This window comes from Mustela nivalis, assembly GCF_964662115.1.
Source record: "Mustela nivalis genome assembly, chromosome: 20".
Lineage (NCBI taxonomy): Eukaryota > Metazoa > Chordata > Mammalia > Carnivora > Mustelidae > Mustela > Mustela nivalis.
The window spans coordinates 23,545,033-23,567,914 of record NC_139039.1 but is presented as its reverse complement, the minus strand read 5'-3'; the positions used below and the strand labels follow the sequence as shown (position 1 = coordinate 23,567,914).

At 44.7% G+C, this 22,882-nt stretch overlaps 1 protein-coding gene across 1 annotated transcript in view; it reads left to right on the top strand.

The window, feature by feature from the left end:
• Positions 1–22,882, top strand: part of LOC309855330 (uncharacterized protein) — a 118,796-nt gene that overhangs the window by 32,259 nt on the left and 63,655 nt on the right. The gene's annotated exons all lie outside the window — the stretch shown is intronic.

Here is a 22,882-nt window from a genome sequence, read left to right as displayed (position 1 = left end):
ACTTGGGGGCAGGGGCAGAAAGACATGGGGGGTGGGGGTAGGGGGAGGAGGGTTGGTGCTTGGCAGGTTTGAGAAAAAGGCTCGTAGGTCACCCAGCAATGAACATGGGGAAAGGAGCAAATCACTAGGCTTGGTGACAAGCCCTGATGACAAGCCATGGACGCCCAGGCCTCTTGGGATCAGCACACTGTGGTGCTGTGTCCAAGATGGATAGAAGACTCAGAGCCACACAGGGGTGAAGGCCCTTTCGCCACTTGAGCTGGGGGACCAATCTGTGTAAACAAACATTGCGAGATAACTCCAACATTAGTGCCAGTCATCCTGCAGAGGGTGTGTCTGCGGACAGATTTTCCTTACGGGTGAAACTGATCTGATTTGGAAATAGGTGTCGAATAGAAGTTAGACCACTGAAGGGGAGCAGAACATGCCATCCCGAAATGGGCCACTTTGGTGTAAGGCTCATTTGGAGCTAAAGGCACTGAAAAACAGCAGGGCCAAGAAAAGTGCCCTAACCAACCCTTTTGTTCCTGAAAGCAACATAAAAACTCTCTGTGAGATACGTCCTCTATGTGAGATACGAAGAAACATTCTCATCGCCAGCGAGGAGGGAGTAGAAACCAAGAGGATTCCGAACACAGGGATTGTGTTCAATGACTCCCAGCTTCCTCTAGCTTCCCCAGGTGGCTTGGTTGCTTTTTCATAATTGCTTGTCTTTGTTCAACTCGCTGTAAAAGCATTTATATCACGCCACTTCATTGAGTCGTCATTTTTTTTAATTTTGAGATTTATTTATTTGGCAGAGACACAGCAAAAGAGGGAACACAAGCAGGGGGAGTGGGAGAGGGAGAAGCAGGCTTCCCGCCTTTTGTGTGTGTGTGTGGAGACTTCCACGTACATGTAAAAAGAAATGTGTATGCTTTTCTCCTCTTAATCAATCTTACTTCCATTTGATTCTTGGACCCAACTGGGGACCCCAAAAAGATAAGAAGGTAAGTTTGGGCTCCCTTACATCAGCGGGGAGGAAAAGATCCTATCTGATTTTAAAGGTCTTAAAAGAATAATGCGTTCACCTCTGCAGTGACCCGTCGGAGGACCACCGCCATAAACCTCTCTTGGCCATTGGAACCTACAGAAGAAGAAGAAAAAAATGCTTTTCAGGCTGTGGTTGGTTGTATGCAAATACGGCCACAAACATTCTCACCTTGGATTCTTGTTCTTGCTGCTTTCAAGCAAGTGCAACAGTGGAATTCGTTTCCTCTCCCCTCTTGGATCTGGCCTGGCCTTGCAATTTGTATTATTTGCTTTAACCTCGGTCCCTGTCAGACTGCAACAGAAATGACATTCTGGGAGGTCTGAGCCCTGGATTTAAGAGTTTGGCAGCACGAGCTCTTTCTCTCTCAGGGAGCCAGCTGCCATGTAAAAGTCTGACTACACTGAGACTGACGAGTTGCAAAGGAACCCACGCTAGTAGCGTGGAAAGGTCACAGGGAGAGGAACCGAGCCCCCTGGCTGGTCCCCCAGCCCACCTGCTGACAGAATACAGACCTGTGAGCAGGTCGAGGCATGGCCAGGAAAACCACCAGTCAACCTGCAGAATCATGAAATCATACTAAACTGCTTTTGTTTTAAGCCTGGAAGTTTTGGGGTCATTCCTTTCGCAAAGTCTAACTAGATCACTATAGTAGAGAAGCTTCTGTAATAACAGGTATGAAAACAGAACAGAAACAGATGCCGCCATGAAATTTTATGGAAAGCAACGCGAGTGGTCGGTCAGCAAAAAAATCCACACGTGAGGTAATAAAGTAACAAGAAAAAATTTCCAGGAGAACTTCCAAAAATGGGATGTCTAGGTGACTCGGTTAAGTGTCTGTCTTCCGCTTGGGTCATGATCTCAGGATCCTGGGATAGAGTCCTGCCTCGGGCTCCCTGCTCGGTGGGGAGCCTGCTTCTCCCTCCCCCACTTTCCCTGCTTGTGCTCTCTCGCTCTCTGTCAAATAAATAAATAAAATCTTAAAAAAAAAGAAAGAAATAAAGAAAGAAGGAAAGAAAGAAAAGAAAAGAACTTCCAAAAAGGACATGGGCTACATTGTCCCTGGAGGGACAAGACAGGTGAGCATGGATCTAGGCCATCAGAATGGATTCCTGTCAGGTGTAGGACACAAGCACAGGTCAGTGGTTTTCAACTATTTCAGTGATGGAACTCCAATATGCAAAGTTGATAAAATACTATGTTATTAGTAAATTATTTTAAAGTTCAAAGCATCACTTTCACGTATTAAAAAGGCCATCCATGAGACCAATAAATGCATTTTAATTAAAACAAACTAATGGTAGCTATATTTCTATCCTCACTCTCCACTTCATTTCTATATTTGGTTTTGAATGCATCATATCTAGAAAATTCTAATTAACTTAAAAGTATGCTGAGAGGAACTCAAGTTCAGGGATTTTGCCCCAAAGCAAAGGAAAACATCCAGGACATGGTAGGTGCTCAAAAAACACTTCCTGAATGTGCGAAGAAAAGCTGTAGGCTTCAGGAATGGAGTTCCTGGTTAGGTACCTTTTTCCAGAAATGACCATTTCTGGGGCTGGCAGTGATGAAGATTTCTCCAGCCAGAAATGGTCTCAAGCTGATTTTCTTCACTCATTGCTTAGTTCTGGAGTCACCTAAGGGAGCATGTAGGTGCCTCTTTTATCTACTCGAAGTGTAAGGAACTTACCTCAGCCTCCCCTCCGCCCACCAATTTTCCCCCCTTGACACCCCCTTCTTTCCCAGGAAGCCTGGCCTCCAGGCAGCGGAGACCAGCACCTTAATCAGGCTGTTGTTCCTTTTCTCTTTTTAATACAACCGATGGGGCTATCTTTGTTATCTTTGGAATTTTATCTCCCAATCTGCTGTTTGTGTCTCTCCCTGAAAAGATATGACTTCATTACTTTTATTTTCATTAATTGAGACTGAATTTCATTCATTTCCATCGTACAAGGTCGGGTGTTAGACACAAATCCATGGCCTTACTTTACCGTGTCTTGCGTTAATGCTCTCTGAATAGTGATTTTGCTTAACCTCAGCTGAATTCCAAGCAGCAAACGATGATCAGGCACCTATTTGGTGAAGGACGACACTGGCGTTGGCAAATGGAGCCCATGTGTTCCATATGCTGTGCTTAGTTTTAGCCTTTGAGGAACGCAGGAGTGGATACAGAATTACTTGGGGTCACTGCAGCTCCCTTGATATTTTTAGCGGAAGCTATTTTTACTGAGGCTGTTCTATCTGTATCCACAGATGTAGCATCTTGTGATATAAAAAGGCTCCACTAAAACGGTTTTCTCCCTTCCCCCCGGCTGCTTGCCAAGGCTCAGGTGGCTGCAGGAGACATGGGTAAAAGCAGGAAGAAAATGCAAGAAACAGCAGCAGCTGCCAGCGTAACGTGCTCGCGGGGCTTGCTGGGAGGCAGTTCTTCCCGGGCCAAGACAAAGGTTCAAAGATCTTGGAGGAGATTTTCTGGACTCTTTTGCTTTGTCAGTCCTTCTGCTCTCCCCAGTACTCCACAGCAGTGTATATATCTCTTTTAAATGTCACATATCACTTCCCATGACAACTGCGAGTCTGTGTCTGCATTGTCCCATGTGTCGTGAGCTCCTCCAGGGAGGAAACGCTGTGGTGGACATCCCCTGTCCCTAGCTGAGTGGGTATGAAAGAAATGCTTGCCAGAAGTACTCCCAGTAGTGCCCTTTCTCTTGCACTCAATCCATGGTTTTCAAAAGGAACCCTATTTCAGATAGCACCTTAATATCAAAGCATTTTAGGGGCACCTGGGTGGCTCCATGGGTTAAGCCTCTGCCTTCGGCTCAGGTTGTGATCTCAGGGTCCTGGGATCGAGCCCCACAGCGGGCTGTTTGCTCAGCGGAGACCCTGCTTCCTCCTCTCTCTCTGCCTGCTGCTCTGCCTACTTGTGATCTTTCTCTGTCAAATAAATAAATAAATAATTTAAAGAAAAAAAATATATCAAAGCATTCTAAACTGAAAGGTAACAGCAAAGCTTCTAAGATCTGCATAAATATTTATCTGTGATTCATTAAGGGCTTTTTCTTTTGAAGGTTTGTTCTTCACCGTGCTTCTGTTTGGTCTCTAGAAACATGTAGATTTATATGCCTGTTTTGTTTTATTGATACAATTTTTTAAAAAGATTTTATCTATTTATTTGACATGCAGAGATCACAAGTAGGCAGAGAGGCAGGCAGAGAGAGGGGGGAAGCAGGCTTCCTGCTGATCAGAGAGCCGGATGCAGGCTCCATCCCAGGACCCTAAGATCATGACCCAAGCCCAAGGCAGAGCCCAGGGGCCCCTACTGATACGATTTTTAAAAACTATGTATTCATAAAATGCTAGGTTCTCACTCTTTAGATGATAAGTGCATGATCTTCCACGTGACACTGGGGTCTCTCTCTGAAGGCTCCTTGCTGCCCCACGCAAGGCTGCAGGTGTCACCCTGGTGGATGTCCTCTGACAATGTCCCCTGAGACCGGTTCAGTCACACCCTGCCTTCTTCCTCTTCCTTTCAGAAGATCGCATCCTCCTAGTTTTCCCGCCTCCTCTTTGTCCTCTTTCGATACTGTGTAACAGTAACTGTGTAACTCCTCTCTCCAGTTGTTCCTTTTTACCTTGCCGGTTCCATCTGGCAGACAAGAGAGTACCCCTCTCCCCTCTACCTTTCGAAGGTAAAAGAAAAAGAAACAAAAACACAATACAAAAGGAAAAATCTGTAACTCACCAGCAGGCGTGGTAAGGAAATCCACGCATCCTCACCAGCAATTACATGACAATAAGTAGCGACACCGATCTTTAACACCCAGAAATGTCCTTCAGAATTGGATTGGTCTTTCATCTACCTCCTCACCCGCGTGAACAGAAAGAGACCCCTCTTCAGCTCCCCACAGAATTTACACTTTAAAAAAAAAAGGATTCCATAGTTTCTTGCATGTTCATTTTTTTTTTTTAATTCCTAGTAGTACATTGGTATTTTTCCTACCATTTCTGTTTGTCAATATCTGGTTCTTTGGCTTCAGTAGTAGATCAGGGACCACTGGTCTTAAAGACCAGCCTGGAAATTGTTAAAACATTGTTTCCACAGAGAACGTGTCCCGAGGTCCAGAAGAGCCTTTGAAAGTGTGCTCTTAGAACACAGTGTTTGCAGTGTGGGGAGCAGTCCATAGTTATTAGTCTTTGTGTTCAGAAAAATGGGCCATTCTGCTAATTCCTAACTTTCCTCTTGTGTGGACATTTCCTCTGAGTAATTTACTCCGTCTGGCTTAGCCGCTTTGCTTTATGCGATAGTCTTGGGAGTGTGCAGCAATTTGAAACTGTGCGGCAATTTGAAACAAGTTTTCTACATTCAGCGATTTTTTCCTTCAGTTACATACACAGGCACAAAACTCACATCAAAAAAGTCAGGAATTTGGAATATTTGAGCCTTATTAGATATCCACTTCATTCTGCCTTATTGTCACAGATTATTTATTAAAAGGAAACTACAGACAAAAAGCAAATTCCTTTTATACTACTCTAGACATAAAGCAAATTCCTTTCTATACTACTATGGATTTTTGGTGTTTAATATTTCAAAGGAATGTTTATATTTACATTAGTTTACTTTATGTTTAATTTATTTAATAATATAATTTTAATTATATTAATGTGTATATTTGTAGATGTAACCATATATGTAGTTGACTACATATCTTATTTTTATTTATAATTTTCTCTTCTGTGTTATAAATGGGAGAGCTAATAAAATTACAGATAAATAAATTTATGAAACTATATGCCACTCTGCTGAGAGAGGCTGGAGAGGAAGGGACAACCTAGTTGGTCCCACAAAGCCTGAGATGGGTGCCTCTGGCCCAAATTCTAATGTGATCCCCCAGAAGGCAAATGCTAGAAGTGTTGCCCTGGAGGGTAAGCTGAGCTGCAAGGTGGGACAGTAGATTCAAGCCACACTGCCCACGAAGAGGACCAGGAGAAAATCAGGAGCTAAGGTTTCGAGTTGAAAAGGAGGGCTTTGGGGAGGCAGGAAGGCAGTTCCTGCAGACGGGGCACCAAAGCCTGTATCCTGGAGCCATTGAAAGGGGCCAGAGACCTTGAATTTCTCCCAAGAACTCAAACTTGGTTTAACATTTTTAAATTGACCAATGTAGGTAAATATAGCAACAATCTAAGTAAGAAAACAGACATATGATCATCTCAATAGATGCAAAAAAGGATTGACAAATCCACCATCCATTCCTATAAAAGCTTCCAACAAACTCAGAAACAAAGGACACTTTATAGGAGAGCCTGAGTGGCTCAGTCGATTAATCACCTGCCTTTGGCTCAGGTCATGATCCCAGGGTCCTGGGTTCAAGCCCCACATCAGGCACTCTGCTCAGTAGGAGCCTGCTTCTCCCTCTCTCTGGTGCTCCCTTCTTATACTCTCTCTATACATATCAAATAAATAAATAAATCTTTAAAAAGAAGAAGAAGGGCACTTCATCAAACAGACACAGTGTATCTATGAGAAACCTGCATCTGACCTCACACTTAATGGTAAGGGGCAAAGCAGGAATGTTTGAACTACCTGTATTCAACACCATACAGGAGGTTCTAGGCAGTGCAATAAGGAAAAAGAGAAATGAAACACATTCATATTTGAAAGGAAGAAGTGAAACTGCCAGTTCACTAATGACACAATGATGTTGAAAATCTTAGGAAATCCGCCAAAAGCATGTTTAGAACTAATATGTGCACTTAGTAAGTTTGTAGGATACAAGGTCAATATCCAGAAGTCAGTTACATATCTATATACTAGCAATAAACAGTTGGAGATTGAAACTTTTTTTTTAAAGAATTATTTATTTATTTATTTGACAGACAGAGGTCACAAGTAGGCAGAGAGGCAGGCAGAGAGAAAGGAGGAAGCAGGCTTCCTGCTGAGCAGAGAGCCCAATGCGGGGCTCGATCCCAGGACCCTGGGATCATGACCTGAGCTGAAGGCAGAGGCTTTAACCCACTGAGCCACCCAGGTGCCCCTGAAACATTTTTAAAATACCTTTCACAATAGTAGCAAAAATACAAAATACTTTTGGTGATCTTTGAGAAGATGTGTAAGATCAGTTCATTGAAAATGTCAAAATATTGCTGAGAGAAAGTAAACATCCAAATTAATGGAGATATATATAATATTCATGGGTCAGAAGACTCAATACTCTTGTCTATTAGGATAGTAACAGATGTATAGTAATAGTCCAGAATTGCTCCTGTTTCAAAATAGCAATGAAATTTTAACAGCTCAGGATAATCAAATAAGCTGCCTTTCCCAGCTTCTCTCTCCCCCCCTGCCAGCCTCTGTCCTTCTCCCCTCCGCCTCTCTTCCCATCCACTTCTCTCTCTTCCTTCCCCATGGACACGTCCTAGTAGGTAGAAATCATTCCTGAGAGCTCCAGGCTACCAGGATTAATGTCCCAAGAGAAACTGGCAGAAGTTTCATGGCTGCTTCTACCCACGTGAAAGATCAAATAGCATCACTTTTGCTACCTTGTAAAGCCCTGGCCAGGTTCAAGAGGAGGGAACCTATCTATGCCAGTTCTTCTTTTTTTTTTTTTTTTCTTTAAGATTTTATTTATTTATTTGACAGAGCACAAGTAGGGGGAGCAGGAGGGGGGCGGGGAGAAGCAGGCTCCCTGCTGAGCAATGTGGGGCTCTATCCCAGGACCCTGGGACCATGACCAGAGCTTAAGGCCCATGCTTAATGACTGAGCCACCCAGATGCCGCTCTGCACCTGTTCTTGATGGCAGTGTTGAGGGATTTGTGATTAAGTTTTAGAACCATCACGAAAACCCTTCCTCTCAAGGCTGTGTGTGCACATAGCGTTTTTCACTGCCTTTCCTTCCCACCATCCTGCTGCCTGGATTGTGGCTTTTAACATCTTGGTCCCTGAGGCAAGGCAGGACCTGCCGAGCAACAAGATGGTGGGCCTCTGGCTCACTGCCCACCCTCACACCAGCCCTTTACTACCTTCTTGGACTCCTACTTCTATCCAGTTCAAGAAAATGCTATTTTGAGTTTTCCATCACTCACAGCCCACCCTAACCTGTGCTGATTAGCAAGATCAGCGGACTGGGGAGCGAAAACTTAAAAAAAAACTTAAAAAAAAAAAAAACCAAGAGGAATCATATGAGAATACAGGAAAAATAACATTCCCCTAGCCTACCACTCTTGAAAATGGGAGTTGTTTTTATGGCTCTGTAGGGGGAAATCTCACATTCTACTTCCTACAGGTAGTCAAGGGGTCAACCTTGAAGAACCAGGTACATTTGCTGGATTTGAGTGGTACTGGGTGTGGTGGCTGTGTGGGGACAGTGTGTGTACCTCGAGGGAGGTGAAGCTGGGGGCCCGGTATGCCTGCTCCTCTGGCTTATCCCATCAGATTCTTTGATGAAAACTCTCATAAATTCTCAAATCAGAATACTTCCGTCGAAGACAGAAATCATCTCTTAACCCAAAGCAAGTGTTTAACATCCATAGATGAGATCTGGGGCAGATTCCAAGGGCTACTTAGTGGTAAGGAATTATTTCAGCGAGGGAATTAGATGATGCCCATCTATATACAATACATCTATGAGTAACCACAGGGTCACCCACCCCCACCAAGACTACATTTTCCTACATAAAATATTCCTGCAGTCAGTTTTTTGGAGAACAACTTTCAAAGCACCTGTGAAATGATTTCGTGAATTGTCTATCCTTTGACCATTCATCAACTGGGGGTTTCCTGTGCTTTTATCCTTTTGTGTGAGCTTTTTTCTTAAAGCAAGGATCCTAGCAGAATTAATTCTGATGCATTTTAATGCCATTCTTCATTGTTAGTCATTCTCAGAAAATTATAAATATTTCATGTTGGGTATCACCAAATGTTACACATCATGGTTCTCCATGAATAATCTTTTGCTGATAATTGCTAGTGAGGCTTATGGTCTCTTGACTTGCTAGAGTTCATGGAGATGTATTGACTTAGAGCTAATTAAATTGTTGCCTGCTGCTTTTGAAGCTCTGCTACAGAAACATGCCTGTCATTAGCGCAGCCTTTGTGCAAGAAGCCTGAGTTGGATTGAAGACAGCCATTTTCCCTAAGTGCTTGCTGAGGATGGGGAGAGGAAATGAGATGACTTAACAGAGATTAAGGTTCTATGTCAAAACTTAACCGTGGGCAGTGTTTTGGTGTTTCTTGTTTGTGTGTGTATAATTTTGGTTTTCTGAGACTTTGGAACTGTACGTTCAAACTTGCTACATTTTCCTTCCCAAATTTATCTGTGAATAAGAATTCTACTTGGTGGTCATCCTGATTTCTTTTAATGTATGACTTAGGAAAAGTTTAAAAACCAGTATATTTTGCTGCAGGGTTGTGAAGACATGAATCATTTGGGATCATTTTAACCCAAGACAAAATATATAGGTTTTTCAATTTAGGGTATGACTGAAGAATTTTTAGGAGTAGAACTAACCATCCTTGGAGGTCACATTAAACCTATGATGTCCCTGGGCACCTGGGCAGCACAGTTGGTTAAACGTCCAACTCTTGGTTTCTTGGTGTCGAGTCAGGTCATCATCGCAAGGTTGTGAGATCAAGCCCCATGGCAGGCTCCACACTCTGCATGAAGGCTGCTTCAGACTCCCCCTCTCCCTCTGCTCCTCCTCCCCACCCCCTGTTTGCATGTGCTCTCTCCCTAAAATACATAAATACATTTTTATTTTTTTTTTAACTAGCCTATGATGTCCCTTCACATCAAGTTTTTCAGATTAGAGCTGATGGAGAAAGCAAGCTGTGGCCTGGAGTACAACTGCCGTGGGCCACCACCCAGCTGTGTGGCCTGTTTGTCAGGGATGTGTCATTTAAAGCCCTCTGCCTCAGTTTCCTCCTCCAGGAAATGGTGATAGTAATTGTACTATCCCGTCGTGTCATCGTGAAGATTAAGGGACCCCCTATTCACAGCCTTTAAGATTATCAGTCAATGTTGGTTTTGTTTATTTTGACTTTCATCCTCATAATTATAGTACTAAAACTCTCGTATATGCTGAGCTCTGGGCTTAACAGCGTTTCCCTGTCTGCCGTTTCGTTTGACCTCAACCAGATGTAATTAAGTTTCATATTATTTTTACGATTCTGGCTTAGAAATGAGGAAACTGAGATTCAAAAGGTTAAGAGGGTTTTTTTTTTTTTTTTGAGAGTCCAACAAAGTTTGAGTGTTAAAACTCACACTGAACTCAGCTGACTCCAATCTTCCCCAATCATTTACATTACTGTGCTTTCCCATAGTATCACTGAATTTAGAACTGGAGGAAATGCCAGAAAGCTTTTATTCCGAGTCTTTAATTATAGAGATGGGGAAAATGAGGCCCCCCAAGAGTAAAGATTTGCCCAAGATCACATGGTTTGGAGAAGACCCAGATTTCTTCCTTATCATCTAAAAGCATTTGGCCACAACTGGTATCAGATAATAGGAATTCCAGGAAAGCCCCAAGGACTCGGTGATAACGATTCCACATGAAGAATAAGATTTCCTTTCAGTATCTTGAGAATTTTAATAGCATGACTTTCTGCAAGCCAACTGTCACGGGATTGCTATAAAAGGCAAATAACATCGTTCCCATCAGTGAGGTATCATCCAACCCAGAGGATCCCTTTCACTTCCGCTTTGTAGTGCTTCAGCTTTGTCTTCTAGTAATTTCTCCCCTTTCCATGGGAATCAAGGGATCCCAGGGGAGCTGCCCTGCCTCACGGTGATTATGCTCATTGTTTAGTGCTTTCATGGGCTGTGACATGGGGCTCCAACACCGTGAAGTCAGTCCTCACGTGCAGCTTTTGGAAGCAAAGAGGAATGAGGGCGTATTGTAGCACCCATTGTAACCTCAGGGGGATACGTGCACGCACTTTAGTGGTGGCAGCTTTCTGACACACTTCACAACAGAGGGGGGGTCTCACATTTTGTATAAAGTCATCTCTCCCAGTCTAGCCCTATGTTCTGGGAGACAGAGGAAGTGATTTAAAGATAGGAAATACATCTATTATCGTGCCTGAAGGGGTGATTGAATTGCTCACCGGAATGGAAAATTTTCTGGAAAGGGCTTTCCCTCCCAAGTCCTCTGATGCAGGGCTGCGACTGCAGAAGACGGCTCCTGCCCTCAAACACAACCCAATTTCCCCACGTCAGAGCCTTTACATACGCGCTCTCTCTCCACCTGTAACCCTCCTCCCGTGCCCGGCTTCCTTCCTTGCTTCTCATGCTCATCAAAATGTTTTCCTTGACCACCGTATCTAAAATAGGTCACCCAGCCCTGTTCCTCTTCATATCCTATTTGATCCTTTGATAGCGTGGGTGACAATTTTATATGGCTTGGTTATTGCTGCAATAAATCTTCTCTCCCTCCTGCTAGACTTGAAAATCCACAAATCTCGGTGACGTTCAACTTGTCATTTCAGTGCCTAGAAGATGCTGTTAGTAAATGCGTGCCGTTTGGTTTGGCCAGTTGGGTGGATAAGTGAGATCATCACTAAGGGTTAAATGGACATAGGAAATTTAGGGAAAATGAATTGAAGATGCTATTCGGGTATGATAATAATGTAACAACTGATGGTTTTAGAACCAGAAAATCTGCTTATTCAGGTTTGTCCAAATAGGTGTAATTCCAGTGTCAGAAGTAGCCTAACCTTTGAAATCAAAGGAGAAGTGGCGTAAAGCTACTCCATGGGTGTGATTTCTCGGAATCCTGCCAATTCTCTCGGGGTTTAGGGAGAGGAGCCTGGTTTGGGGTCGCTCTGGATCGCCTTCCATTTTTGCTGAATTGTTTAACTCGTGGGGATCTGGACTGCACATACCCTCCTTGCCTTGACCCCCAGGGGCCACACACACACACACACACACCTCTGCTCTCCTCCAACGTCACAGCCCTGCTGGATCCTTTCGTAAGCAGTTCAACTCTTTCCTGTCCATAACAGCTTAAGCATTTTACCCACAAATTCTAAGCTACTTTGCAAGGTATTTTTCTCAGGCAAAAACAGTTCCATCCCTAAGAGAAATGTGTTGCCTCGCCTTGCAGCGTTAGTTAAAGGTCATTTGGTGATGAGTAACAGAATCCAAATGAAACTAAGATAAGCAGATTAAGGAATGTGTTGTAAGAAGAATTTGGTTTCTACTGGAACTCCAGGAAGAATTCAAGAACCAGGACTCGGGAAGGTGTCTCCTAGTAAAAACAAGTAGTTTCTGAGGATTGTAGGCAATTCCCAGAGAGGGGGAAATCCACATGAGTTGTCCAGACAACCCCAGAAATGTCCGTGCTGTGACCTGCTGAGTGCCCAAGATCTGGACCCATGTCACGTGGGGCACTGATTAGAGAACACTTCACGGGACCCGTAGCACTTTTACACATAACCATCTGCAGAATTTTAAAAACACGATCATTGTTTCACTTGGGAACAAAAATGAAAAAAAAAAATCCTTTACCACTCAAGTGAAATATGAATGAGAGAAGAAATAATCCAGATTGAAACTAATAATGCCAGAAATTATATTGACCTTTGAAGTGACCATCTTGGGGGGTGAAAGCTGAATGTTTATTCTGCGCTGCCATTCTTAGCATTCTTTGTGCATCCACTGCCTGCCCCTGTGAGATACGTAGTACATGTTTCACTCCTACAAAACATGAGCTACGGTGGAGGGGTGCTGACAGCAGTCAGCTCTGGCTTTGGTCCTCCATCTTGTTCTCCCCTCGGGCCCATAGGTGACGCCACTTTGGATAACTAGTGGAGATCTTCTGGTGCGCAGCTGCCCAGGCAGCTCTTTTTCTTTTTTCCTTTTCCTTTCCTTTCTTTCTTTCTGTCTTTCTCTAACATTTTTAATAGGCTTTACTTCACTTTATTTTTCTTGTTTGAACAATGTGGTGATCACCACTGGAGCCTGGGTCCTCCACACGGAGACCACGATGTGGTCTTTACAAGACGGCCAGTGAATTCCTGATAGGGAGACTTGGTGAATACTCTCTTTTCCCAGATATTAGGGGTGAGAGAACTGTAGGTCTCGAAAATGGCATGAAAAGTGGCCTTGGCGAAGTTGCCCACAGTGACAGGACAGCTGAGGTGTAGCAGTCATGGGCCATCACCAGGAACTTCCTGGGTAAAGGCTGAGATGCTGTCAGTGCCCTTGGGGGCAGGGATGAGGTGCGCCAGCACAGGGCCACGGCAGCCGGTCACCTTGCATGGGACAGTGTGGCGCTTGCCAGTCGTTTTCCCAGTAGCCTCACCGCAGAGGAATGATGGAGAACTCAGCCAGTGTGATGGCCCCACGGAAGGCAGTGGCTACCTCTTAGAGCACTCAACACCCAGACCAACCTGTCCATTGGAATCTCTGTCGGCAACAAGTGCCTTGAACCTGGCTCACCAGCCCACCTGGTCTGCTTTTACACAGACAGGATCTTCAAAACCTCACCTTTGAGGGAGGCCCCCCAGGAAAAGTTCAATGATTCAGATTCCTTGGTGGACAGAGAGAGACAAGAAATAGATCTGCTCTAGGGACTTGATCATGTACTTGACCGGGAGGCCCAGCATGCCCCATGTGGTGTTTCTTCAGGGAGGACTTCAGGTGTGCCCCTTTTAGGTAACTACCATGTGACCCCACCACGTTGCCCCTCCCTGCATAAAAGCTGGGGGCGGAGGTCGGCGCTGGGTGGAGACTAGCTTGGAGAGTGACCGTCTTCTGTCTGGATCCACGGGCTGGGGGCTCTGCCCGTCGGTAAGTTATCCTGAATAACCGTGTGATCAGTACTGAGTGACCTGCTTCCTTCTCTGGTCTCAAAGTGCCTTCTGGGTCTGGAGAATATGCTGCTGTCCCTCCCCCACCTAATAACCATTGGCTTAGTCAACAGGGTACCCAGAAGGGAGCAGACAAGGGTAAAGGGGCCAACCTGAGGGAAAGCCCAAGGTCTGCAAGGGGCCAGCGCAGGTTGTCCCTGCCAGAGGAGAGCCTCTTGTCCAGACCTGGGCAGTGGGAGGGGGCGGGGCACAACCTGTTGTCCCTGCAGTTGGTGGAGTTTCTGAGCCGCTCTGAGCTGATGGTCTGACAATGGCAGTGCGGTGTTTCGATCCTGGGGGAGATGCCGTTATGTGAAATGGGTCTGAGAGGATATAAAATGGTCTCAGTCACTGCTCAACCTGACATGCAAAAAGGACTGTATACCGTAGGCATGGGTGAGAATCTGTCAGCACTTAGCTCATTTGGTTGATTGGATAAGTGCCCGCATTAAGATAACTGGGCAAAGGGCAGGGGGCTGTTCCCTCTGCCAGGCTTGCGGTCTCTGGAAGAACTGTAGGGGATTCCTGGTGAACTGGGAATGAAACATGAGCTCTGTGCCCAGCGTTTTAGAGGCCCACACACAGACTTATTTTCTTCTGGTATGAAAGGTAGTATCTTACAGTGCTGGGCACGTGGTCTGAGATTTGAGTATCTATTCTTGCCCCTAGGGTTAATCAGCCTATCACTACAGCAGCCCTGGTGGCGGTTGATGTAAGTAAGACGGAAGGAATTGCCACAGGTGGAAACAAATGGGTTGAAAATCGGAAAAACAGCGTTTTGCTGATGACAAAATGGTGGAAAGGGGGCCCATCAAGGTCTCCCGTAAACAGCTGTGGTGAGATCTAATATTATCCTGGACTCCCCCACCCCCACCGCCAGAGAAAATCTAAACAACCTGATTCAGTGCTGCTAAGCCTTGAAAGCATTGCCTAAGGGAGAGTGGTTTTCTCCCTTGGTGGAAGGCTCGAACAAGACAGGTGGGTCCCAAAGTGCCACCCCCCTGGGATTTTAGGGGCTGGCTACCCCCAACGACATGGGGGGGATTAGGCCAGCGTTACCCTCTAGTATGAGTGATAGGGGGCAACCAGAGGGTCCCCCAAAGTGGAATTAGCCATTTATTGGTCTCCCACTAACAGTCTGTCCTAGATCCTCTAGACAGTGGAGCTGAAGGTACTCTCTCCCATGGAAATCTCTCAAAATTTAGGGGAGAAACAAAGGCTGTTGATGGTCATGACAGACGAATTGTCCAGATCAGACCAACTAGTCGTCGCCTACAGGTTGGCAGTCTCCCTCCCCACTGTTTTCTAGCGCACATTTCCCTCAATCCTGTGCACATTTGGGGTGTAGATGTTCTACAGGATCAGGATCTAACTTCAACCACAGGTGAATTCAGGTGAATTGTGTAATTTGTGACGATTTACCCTCCCTATCTCAAGCGGTCTCGTCATTCTAGGCCTACTTACAGCCATGAGCATGGGCGATAAATACCTACAGAATCCAAAGACTACGTCAATCCCTGAGCTCCTGGGGAAGAACAAGGTGCTGCTGGCAGTGGTCACTGACATAAATGCAAGCCTTCCCAATCCCGCAAACACTAAAGGAATGACAAGTTTTAGTTGGTTTCCTGGGTTACTGGAGACCTTTATATGCCTCGATTAAGAAGGGGTTGAGTGCTAAACAAGAGGCTTGCTTAATGGCAAAAATGGTAGTAAAACAAATACAGGTCATGGGGGTATTAATGCCAGATGTGAGATACAAACAAGTTCATAGCCAGAGAGTTTGGTCAGGGACTTCTGGCAAGGACAAATGGGAAATCAATTATTTGGATAAGTTCAAGAAGAAATCTGTTCTTCTCTTAAGATGACACCATTGGAAGCATTGGTTGTATTCCCAAGGCTTTGACTGAAATGTTGTGTTTGAGAGACACACACCTAGACTCAGGTCTGACCAGACAGCTTTGAGGAACTCGGGTTAACTTGATGGAGCCAGTGAACCCCCTTGGGGGGGAAATTGAAGTGGTACCTTGCTTACAGAGTTCCTGGGAGCCTTACCAGGTAAGTAAGAGAAGTCACTTCCTGGCAGGCTCCGGAACCTCAGGAGACTTAGGGGGGACCTCCAGAAGAGAGGAAGTAATCCAAAACTATAAATATGGCCCCAAGTCTGACGGTGAGGATTTGACTTGGCTCTTGCCTTGAATGGCTATTAAAGGCTTCCTCTGAAATTCCTTATGAAAAGTTCTAGCAAAGCCAATTAAAAAGAATCTGAATGACCAGTCACTGTTCTTACTGCCCTAATGTAAGCGGACCAAGTTGGTTAAAACTGGACTTGTTTTACAAACAACTTAGTCTTAATTTCGGTACCTTTGCCAAAAGGGGGAGTGACTTTGGAGAAGAAAAACCACATTATTGCCGTAACATACCTCTGTGGGTATTAGATTCTAGTTCTGGTTAATTGTCCTTGAATGTTTATTATTTATCTATAAAACCAGGCCGGATCCTGCATTCCGGTTTCTTTGCATATCTGGCTAATTTTCTACCTGGTCGCTTGTACACTATAAGCCTGACTTTAAAAACCCAGTGGCAGGCCCATCTCCTGAAATGAGACCACTTAACTGACCTGACCTAATTGACCTTGTTATGAAATGCGGAACAGGTGCTGTCTCAGACCATCCAGGAGGGTCCAAAATAATGGCTCTACGAAGGATGGGACTCAACTTAGTGCTAGGCAACATCAGCAATTGGATGCAAGCCCATTTTATTGCCCAAATCATGATCTGTGCCCCCTTTCCAGCAGGCGGTAGCTAGAGCAATCATCACCCTTACACCTCGAGAATGAGGAATGGCCAAAGCCAGGGCAGGTCCTGGCTCACGGAGACCAAACAGCTACTGTGCTAAAATGAGATTTGTCCTATTGCCCATAAAGCATCTTACGGCCACTGGCCTCACATTGCTGGTGTTTCTTTCTGCTGCCTCAGGAAACGTCTTCCTGTCACAGAACCCCACTTACACTGAAGCTCACAATCGCTACAACCGTGAAGTCTGAGGAAAGGACCACTCTACCAGATCACTCACGTTATATTGTAGCTGTGGGGTAGGGATGCATGCCCGCTCCCGATATCTAGGTCTAGGGTCCTCAAGGAAGACTGGCAGACCAAGATTACAGGGGCGGTAGAAATGTTGGGGTGGAGTGTAGGAGTGCTGACAACCCTGACTCCATCTTGTGTCCTCCATCTTGTCCCCACCCCCACACGGATGGGGCCACTTAAGATAATTAGCAGAGCTTCTCGGCTGCACAGATGACACAACTTCAGATAACTGCCCCGTGACCCATCATTGCCCCTCACTTCATGAAAGCTGTGCTTGAGGTCCAGTAGGGCAGACCCTGGGGCAGATCTCTGTCAGATCCCACCTGTCAATAAATTATTCTGAGTAACTCTCAACTGTAGGGAGTGGCTTGCTTGGGGTTATTATTATTATTATTATTATTATTATTTTGTATAAAAAATGCCTTCTGAGGATTGAGGAGACACCGCTGACCCTCTTCCCCCTCGTGACTAGTTATTTTGCCATTTTATACATGAAAGAGCTGTGCTTGGGCATTAAGAACCCCTGGAAGATTTCACATCTAGCAGCGATTAGTTAAAATCTTCACTTATCTTTCAGGCTTCAGAGACTATGATTAAAAAGCGTTCCACTTGTAATAGGAAGGCTATTTTTAACAGAAAATGTCTTTACACATAGTTTGGCCTTATCTAAAAGCGTATTTTTTATCCTAAAGGAGGGGGTAGGAGGGATGGGGTGGCTGGGTGATGGACACTGGGGAGGGTATGTGCTGTGGTGAGTCCTGTGAGTTGTGTAAGACTGATGAATCCCAGAGCTGTACCCCTGAAACAAATAATACAGTATATGTTAATATAATATACCCCCATCCAGCTTCCTCCAAAGTGGAGGGCGTGGGCGCGGTCTCATCTTAAGATGTGGCAGCACCATCTAGTGGTCACAAGAGGCATAGACCTATGAGTTGATTTTCTTCATTGGACAATGATCCCCATTTTTAAGGGCGACCAAGATGAATCCGGGGCTTCCAATGAAAGATGAAATGACCAAATCTGTTTATTTCCCTTACTTGGGAAAAATTCTTCCACAAATACTGAGCAGACCGAAAGAGTACAAAAGGACTTAACAGGAAGTAAGACGCCTTAGCCCGCTGAGGGCATAGGGGATGGGAGCCCGGGCTCAGGGCTGAGGCATTATGATGTATGAATGCAGGCGTGAGCCAGAGACTGGAAAATGGGGTGAATTAAAACGGTCTCCAACCTGCCACCCTATAGGAGTCAGGAGGTCTACACTCGGGGCTGTGAAGTCAAGGACAACAGACCCTGCTTAGATCGGGGGGATGAGGAAGGAAAATCCACACTATGACTGGTGTGCCTTCCACATCCTTCCCACAGTCAGCTCCCACATTCCTTTCTGGAGGAACTGAAGGGCGCTGGGGGAGACTCTGGCCATCCAGGAGTACCTCAGGAAGAAGGCTGCTATCTTCCATAAGGCCAGCATTCAACAGCCCATCTCTGCTTGTTTGAGTCTCTAAAAATGAGTGGGTGGCCCAGAGTCATCACAGATTTGGGAGAAACAGCAATATGAAAGAATGAAGATCAAAACCAACAAGAAGTTAGTGGGAACAGAATATACAAGGAGGGAAACAAAAGGTCCACTTCATAGTGTCTCTTTTCCCCAAAAGTAGAAATGGCTAGTTATTTCGTGGCTTTCTTTCTTATGTCAGGAAGGACCTTGGCTGCTTGTCTTGACTCACATGGGAGGAAGGGTGCAGAGCAGTTGGAAACTGCTTAAGCCACATTTGGGTAACGGACGGTTAGGGGGGAGAATGGCTCAGGCACTTCTTCTCTGAAGTCTATATCTTCCCCAGGTTGTGGGCACCAAGCAGCCTGACTTTATTGGGCACGTCCTTTCTGCAAAAGACATACCACAGAATCAAAAACAACATGGCGAGTCTAAACTGTATGTTGGTTCTAAACCAGGACCCTAGGTCTGTAAGTAGCCAACTGAGAGTCTTTATTGGCACTTAGAGAGGAAAGGCTTTTCCCTATGAAGGCAAACCTGACTCCAGGTTTCCTCTTGAAGTCCCTGTGAGGCAGAAGCATGGAACAGAATAACAAAGCATGTTTGGGAAGATACAGCACGCTTACAAACAGGAAGCGATAGTTAATGAACTTTTTGCAAGAAAAAACTTCAAAGATGTCTTTTGCTAGTTCAAAAGAGCTGCTTAGAGCCCTGTGTGTGCTCACTAGTGGTCTGTAAAGTTGTAAATTCAGAAATGATGAATTTGGAATAGAATCCAGAGTCTGTTAATAGTTCAAGTAAAAGAGTTTTGTGAATTCTGAACCTTCTAACCCTTTGGAAATGCTTGCAGGATCATGATGAGGCTGTTTCTGAAAATATTATAATCAAAAGAGGCCCCCCCCTTTTTAAAAGATTTTATTCATTGCAGGATCATGATGAAGCTGTTTCTGAAAATGTTATATTCAAAAGAGGTTCCCCCCTTTTTAAAAAGATTGTATTCATTGACAGTGAGAAGGAGCAGGGGGAGGGGCAGAGGGAAAGGGAGAAGCTGCCTCTCTGCTGAGTGCGGAGCCCGAGGCAGGGCTGGATCCCAGGACCCCAAGATCATGACCTGAGCCCAAAGGCAGACACTTAACTGACTGAGCTACCCAGGATCCCCTGAAGTTTTCCCCTTTTGCAAGAGATTGGGAGATGCAGATAAAGGACATTTTCTTTCCACGAAAAGAGAAGAATCAACAGATAAAGGTGTACAGGCTGGGCTGGAGATCTTGGGAAAGCTCTCTTTCCAGATCTTGTCTGTTCCAATTCCAGGAAACCTTTACTTTTAGGTTCCCAGATGGAGTATGGGTCCTGTTCGGGCTTGGTGCTTTCCTTAGATGTGTCCCATGGATCCAAGAGGCTGTTCTCTGGAATTTGGTGGCCAGGGGTTGGTTAGAAGTACCTAATGAGGGCCTCTCCTGAGAATTTGAAGAGAGTCTTTCTAGACAATAGACAAAATCAAGTCTCAAGGTGGGATGCTTAAGATCATTGTCTCCTGGGAGTGTACTGTGAAAAGATCGCTCTCTCAAAGCATGGTTATTTTTAATAGAAGCAACCATACCTTTAGGGTATTGAAGTATATCTCCTGTATCAACTCTGGGTCAGAAGAGGCAGGGGCCAAGTGCAATGGACATCCTGTGACTATCTCAAAGAGTGAGAGTTTATAAGATCTGAAGGAGATGGATCGGAGATTGAGAAGGATCAATGGCAATGCCACTGTCCAGGGCCTTGGGAGGTACTGACAAATATTGCCAACTGAGTGTTAATGGAGCAGTTATTGTGTTTGACCAACCCTGAGGATGATATGCGTAATGAAAGTGTGGTAAGACTGGCCAAGCAGTACGACTTGTTGAAGCACCTGGCCAGTGAAATGGGTTCCCCAATCACTATGCAGTTTAAGAGGGGTTCCCCAGATAGGGATAATTTTTTGTAATAGAATTGGGCTGTCTATGAGGGAAAGCTTTGGTCAACCAGTGGGAAAACATACAAACCATGACTAAAACATAATTCTGTCCATGAGATGGGAAGTTACATGAAATATATTTGTCAAAACTCAAATGGTCCGTTGGGCAATTGGAAAGGCCTGCAGGCAGGATGGACGGGTTTCCCAGGATTGTATTTTGGACAAGTGGGATAAGGTAGACACTTTTGTAGTCTTCTTAATATTTATCCACCAATATTGGCTCACGAGTGCTATCATTTTGTCAGGAGACCAATGATTTAATGCATATGCAGTTGTAAGTAGTGGGAATTTCAGAATTTCTGGTAGGACTGGATTGTTATTTGGTCCAAATCAGACTTCTTTCTTTTTATCCAAGCTGCAGTTACTAGATTTCCAATATTGTTTCTCCTTTTCTGGGGCCAATTGTTGGGCATCCTTGGTCAATTTCTCCAAATTATTATTTGGAAAATCTCAAAATTATCCAATTCCCTTTGGAAGATGACAGAGATTTGGCTATTGGTCTCCTTGAGAGCAGCATTTTTGGCAGAAATATCAGCAGGGTGATTTCCTTTGGCCTCCAGGGAGTTGAGTCTCGAATACCCAGGAATCTTAGCAATAGCTCGCGCTGCCAGCAAAAGCGTGACATCTGCTGCATTTTGGACATGGGAGCCATTTTGAATCTTATCCCCACTGAAGGTAGGGAGACCTCTTTGCTTCCATAATGTTCCAAAATCATGACCTAGCCCAAAGTCACACCAACTATCAATATAAATGTCTGGTTTTTCCCTTGGCTAAAAAGAAGCTTAAGTAAGGGCATAGAAGTATAATTCAGCCTGTTGGGCTGACGTGGCCAAAGGTACAGATGCTGCCTCAGTGACTTCAAAGGGAGTTGCAGTCCTATACCCACCATGATCTTTACCATTTTTATCCTTCAAATAAAAAAGAAGCATCAGTAAACCATGAAAAGTCTGCATTGGTTAGAGCTTTCTAAAAATTATCACGGGGAATCAAAAGGTGATCTGTGAACATTAAGCAGTTGGGGGGGGGTTTCATCCACGGAGGAGGTTAAGGCTTCGGCAATGAGAAAAGGTTACAGGAGGAGCAGTTAATGGGAGAACGTCCTGGGAGATGAGGCAGTCGGCTGGAAACAGTTGAGTGGGACGAGACCTTGGAATGGCACAAGGCACAGGATGCTTAAAGGAAACCCTCGACTGTTTCTTCAGTGGCTTAATCAAAAGGGCAGTGACGGAATGGCTCTGAGGTAAGGGAGATGTCACCAAGCCACAGGGACTACTTGTTGGCCACAGTATCCTATGGCATGGTGATGGTCCTACATTTGGAGCAAGCACTCCAAGGACATTCCACTTCCTCTCACGTCACCTAAAAAGAGGCAAGAGGGAATTTGGGAATTAGGATGGCCGAGGGCAGGGGGATTTGTTAGACTTTTCTTTAAAGTCTGAAAGGCTGTGTTGCCACCACTCCCCACCCCAGTTTCCAAATAGTAGGGTTAGGATTATCTCTTTTCACTAAAATATTCAGAGGCTGAGCCTAAAGTCAGAAGTTTGGAATCCAATTTTTTAAAAATTCCAGTAGCATACAGTGTTACGTTGGTTTCAGGTGTATAATAGAGCGATGCTACAACTCAGTACTCCATGCTCGTCATCGTCAGTGTCCTTATTCTTAATTGCTTTCACCTGTTTCAGCCATCTCCCCTCTGGTAACCATCAGTTTGTTCTCTTTGAAGAGTTTGGTGTTTTGTTAGGCTCTTTTTTTCCTTTGTTTTGTTTCTTAAATTTCACATCTGAGTGAAATCATATGGTATTTTTCTATCTTTGACTTATTTCACTTAGCATTCCCTATAGATCCAACCACATTGTTATAAATGGCAAGATCTCATTGTTTTGTTTTGTTTTTATGGCTAATATTCCATTGTATATATCTGGCTTTTTTAAAAAGATTTTATTATTTGTCAGACAGCACACATGCATGCACACGCAGGAGGAATAACAGGCAGATGGAGAAGCAGTCTCCCTGCAGGACTCCATCGCAGGGTCCTGGGATCATGACTTGAACTGAAGGATTCTCTTAACCCACTGAGCCACCCAGGCATCCTGTCCACCATCTTTTTTATCCATTCACCTATTGATGGACATGGGCTGCTTCCATAATTTGGTTATTGTAAATAATGCTGCAATAAACACAGGTGTGCATATATATTTTTGAATTCGTGTTTTCATATTCTTTGGGTAAACAGCCAGTTATGGAATTCCTGGGTAATATAGTAGTTGTATTTTTAAATTTTTGAGGCACGTCCACAGTGTTTTCACCAGTTTGCCTTTGCAGCAACAGTATGTAAGGTATCCTGCTCCACATTCTCGCCAACACTTGTTGTTTCTTGTGTTTTTTATTTTAGCCATTTTAATGGGTATGCGGTGATCTCAT